At 33.7% G+C, this 4,814-nt stretch overlaps 1 non-coding gene across 1 annotated transcript; it reads left to right on the top strand.

Moving 5' to 3' along the window:
• Positions 1-1,071: 1,071 nt before the first annotated feature.
• On the top strand, positions 1,072-1,178 carry LOC111724469. The gene has a single exon (XR_002772771.1). It is a non-coding gene; the product is annotated as a U6 spliceosomal RNA (small nuclear RNA).
• Positions 1,179-4,814: the final 3,636 nt, after the last annotated feature.

Raw genomic sequence — 4,814 nt, 5'->3', positions numbered from 1 at the left:
GCGCACTAGGTGGGCAATACTGGAAAAGCTAATTCATCTTTTAGAGTCCTTTTTCTTCAACTCCATGTGAATAAATCCTATAGAAATGTGTTGAACATTAAATGAATATGCCCAGCCTACTGCTTTGTTCACAGAATTCCTCATTGTGAATAATTTTGTCCTACCCACCACTTGTTTGAAATGTTTCATCTACTAAAATTCTAGTAAATGATTTTCCTATGAGTGAATAATAAAGTGAGTAAATATGAAATAATAACTTTGTATACTTTGAAAGTCAATTTAAGTACCTCTGTTAATTTTGTAGGGATTTAGTAACAAATGACAATAAACTTGATAGTTTACAACACCGGAAACATATTTTGTCACAAGACTGGAGTGTAGAAGTCTAAAATAAGGAATTGGCACAGTTGGTTCCTTCTGGAGATTCCAAGTGAAAATCTGCCTGTCTCCTACCTGCTGGTTGCTGCCAGCAATTGTTGGGATTCACTGTCATGTGCACACATCATTGTAATGTCTAACCCTATCTTCCTATGTCTTTCACTCTGTGTTCCTCACTGTATGAAATCTCTTTGTTTTCTTTCTTATAATGACAGCAATCATTGAATTTGGGGTCTACCTTACATCCAGAATAATAACATTTAGAAATCCTTAACTACACTTATTCTGTGAAAACCGTATTTCTAAATAAAATCACATTCATAAGAACCAGGAATTAGGACATGAACATATATTTTGGGGCAGACAACATTCAACACACTGCAGTTGAGTTTTTACTTACAGACACAACCATTCTGATTGCTACAGATGCCAATTTGATTAAAACAAATAACTCCCTAGTTCTGAAGCAAAATTCTAGAATGCTGGTTTCATAAGATGGTTTGTTTTGAAATGTAAACTTTTAAAAAAATTTAGAGGTCATTTCCTTTAATGTTTCCTTTTCAATAAAAATCCTTTATAAAATTTTGCTGAGCAATGACTGTGATGCTATTTTTAATTACACCAAAGTTATATTTTCTTCATAATTCACACCACTTCTAGAGAATTGTGTTCATTAAAAATTTTCTATGACCAGTGCTTTCTTTGACTGCACATATCTTAAAATTGGAATGATACAGAAAAGATTAGCATGGCCCTTACACAAAGATGACATACCATTTTGTGAAGCATCCCATATTTTTATGCAAAAATACTCAATAAAATCTCAGCAAATAGATTACAACTACAAATTTAAAAAATTATACATCATAATCAAGTGGGCTTTATCCTAGGGATGAAAAGTTGGTTTAACATATGCAAATCCATAAATGTAATTCACCATATCAATAAAAGCAAAAACAAAGACCATATGATCCTCATAATAGATGCAGAAAAAGCATTTGACAAAATTAAACAACCTTTTCTAACAAGAACACTTAATAATATAGGCATAGCTGGCACACTTCTTAAACTGATTGAAGCCATCTATGACAAACCGACAGCTAAAATCATACTGAATGTAGAAAATTGAAAGATTTTCCACTTAGAACTGAAACCAGACAAGGATGTCTAGTATTGCTTCTGTAACTCAATATATTGCTGGAAGATTTAGCCAATGTGATAAGGCAAGAAAAGGATATTAAGGGCATCCAAATGGGGGCAGAGGAGGTCAAACTCTCACTCTTTGCTGATGATATGATCTTATACTTAGAAAACACCAGAGACTCAATTATGAGTCATTCCTAGAGTGATCACGAAATACAGTAATGGCTCAGGGTATAAAATCAATGTCCACAAATCAGTAGCTTTTGTACAGGCCAATAATAACCAAGTTGAGAAGCAAATCAAGAACACAATTCCCTTTGCAGTGGCTTCAAAGTAAAGGAATACCTAGGAATACGCCTTACAAAAGAGGTGTAGGATATCCACAAAGATAATGATAGAACCCTAAGAAAAGAAATAGCAGAAAAAAATTTAAAAAAGAAAGAAAGAAATAGCAGAAGACATTAATAAATGAAGGAACATGCCATGCTCTTGGTTGGGAATAATCAACATTATTAAAATGTCTGTACTACCCAAAACAATCTACAGATTTAATGCTACTCAAAACAATCTACAGTTGATGCAATACCAATTAAAATACCAACATCATACTTCAAAGAACTGGAAAAAATAATTCTTCCCCTGGTATATAACTAGGAAAAACCCCATATATCCAAGGCTATTCTTAGTTATAAAAAAAAAAAAAAAAGCAGGAGGCATTGCTCTACCAGACCTCAGGTTATATTACAAACCCACAGTGATCAAAACAGCAGGGAATGGCATAAAAATAGAGACACAAACATATGGAACATAATAGAAAACAAGGAGATAAAACACATCTTTTATAGCCATCTGATCTTTGATAAACCAAAAAAAAGTATTTACTGGGGAAAATAATCCATATTCAATAAATGGTCCGGAGAGAACTTGATATAACCACACGTGAAAGACTAAAACCAGACCTGCACCTCTCACCTTACAAACATTTACTGAACATGGATAAAAGATTTAAATCTAAGACATAAAATCATAAAAAACCTAGGAGAAAACATGGGAAAACTCTTAAGGATAAAACCTAGGGAAGGATTATATAAAGACTCAGTGGCAATTGAAACAACAAAAATAAACAGATGGGACTTATTTAAGCTGAAAAGCTTCTGCACAGATAAGGACACAAAAATTAAAGCAAATAGATAACCTTCAGAATGGAAGAAGATAATTTGCATGATATAAATCTGACAAAGGGTTGATAACTAGAATCTACAGAGAGCTCAAATTAATCAATAAAAAAACAGCAAACAATCCCATAAAACTGGGCAAGAGACATGAATAGAACCTTTTCTGAAGAAGACAGATAATTTATTCACACAAGCGTGTGAATAAATGCTCATCATCCATAATCATCAAAGAAATGCAAACCAAAATCAACCTGAGATATCACCTAACCCCAGTGAGAATAGCTCACTTCACAAAGTCCCAAAATTGCATATGTTGTGGCTGATGTGGAGAGTAGGGAACACTTTTACACTGTTGGTAGGAGCAAACTGATATAGCCTCTTTGAACAAAAATATGAAGAATCCTCAAAGAACTCAAATTAGACCTCCAATTTGACACCACAATTCCCTACTAGACATCTACCCACAAGAAAAAAAGCATCATTTTATCATAAGGACATTTGTACTAGATTGTTTACTACTGCTCAATTTATAATCGCCAAGATATGGAAACAACCTAAATGTCCATCAACTCAGGAATGGATTGACAAGATGGGATATATGTACACCAAGGAATACTATGCAACCATAAAAGGGTGGAGACTGTACATGTTTTATATTAACCTGGATGGAGTTAAAACACATTCTTCTTAGTAAAGTATCATAAGAATGTAAAAACAAGTATCAAATATACTCAATACCAATATGAAGCCAGTAGACAATCTAATACATGCCAACATAAAAGAAAAACTCAATTAAATTCAAGATGAGGGAGGGGGAAGGATAGCAGGAGGGGTGTAAGGAGGAGAATGGGTGTGTTCCCACTTAACGGGCACAACATAAAAGTATATGGCACACCTTCTGGTTGCGGGACACAACTAAAACAGAGACTCTACATAACAAATGCAAACATTGTAACCTGGTTCTTTGTACCCTCACATTAATATGAATTTAAACACATTTTTTTTTCTTCTGTGACCAAAACCATATCTTGCTCTTAAAGATCCCAAATATTAAGGCTTACATGTATGGAGGAGGATTTTCTTTGTTGGGGCCATAAAAATATATTAACAGTAATTCTTTAAAGGCATGAGCTAGAACAACAGAAGGAAAAGAAAAAGATCTGTTTTGAGTTCATAGCAAAATTTCTACATAGTTTTACTCTAGGTGGATTTACCATTAAGACTCAGTAAATATAATACTGTTCAACCTCTATAGTTGACATTACACTGACCACCTCCTTAAGTTGACCTAATTTTCATGGACAAGATTGTTATCCCTTATATATATCAGTACACCAGGCCTACTACCTAATCTTGACCACCTCCATATGTTGCCCTGACCAGTTGACCGTTAAGTGGTCAACTTACAGAGGTTCTACTGTTTTTTCTGCTACAGTACATGGAGCTGGGCTGAAATGAAGTTTGAGGACTTTGAATACTAAATACAACTTAAATGCTTATTTTCTCTGGCACACAATAAAATTAGGGAGAGATATGGGACATCAAGACAGATAGGATAAATGCCATGGATTTTGAGTTATGTTTCTGATATTAAGATGTTTCACACATTTATTTAATAAACATCCAGTGGGATCAGTTCTTGTTTCCTGCCATTTTTCCTTTCAAAACTATTATAAATAATTTTGACACTCTTAAAAGAGATAAAATAACTTATTAAAGTAGCAATATTATAGGATTGGGATTTCCGGAGTACACTTAAAAATAGTATTGGGTGAGCCAGATGCATAGTTTAGAAGTTTTAGTGGGAACTGTATAAACTGAGTCTTAGGATAGAGTATCAAGTTGCTCTATGATGCTGGAGATACAGATATGAAGAAAACTCTATCCAAACAATTTTCGACCTACACACACAGTCAAATGTCGTCCCCCCAATTTAAACCATCTCAAAATGGATAACAAGTACAAAGTGTAAAGAAAAATAAAATAAATATGTTAAGAAAATTTGATGTAGTGGGAAAGTCTTTACAGAGGCCCTGTATTCAATTCTTGCCTTCAGCTTTTTCAAGTCAATGATTCAATTACTAGGTTTAATTATTTTTTTGCAAGTCAAGATTGAAT

This window comes from Otolemur garnettii, unplaced genomic scaffold, assembly GCF_000181295.1.
Source record: "Otolemur garnettii isolate 467f Iridium unplaced genomic scaffold, OtoGar3 scaffold00001, whole genome shotgun sequence".
Classification (NCBI taxonomy): domain Eukaryota; kingdom Metazoa; phylum Chordata; class Mammalia; order Primates; family Galagidae; genus Otolemur; species Otolemur garnettii.
Note: the sequence above shows the minus strand (reverse complement) of the source record. Positions and strands in the feature narration are given on the sequence as shown.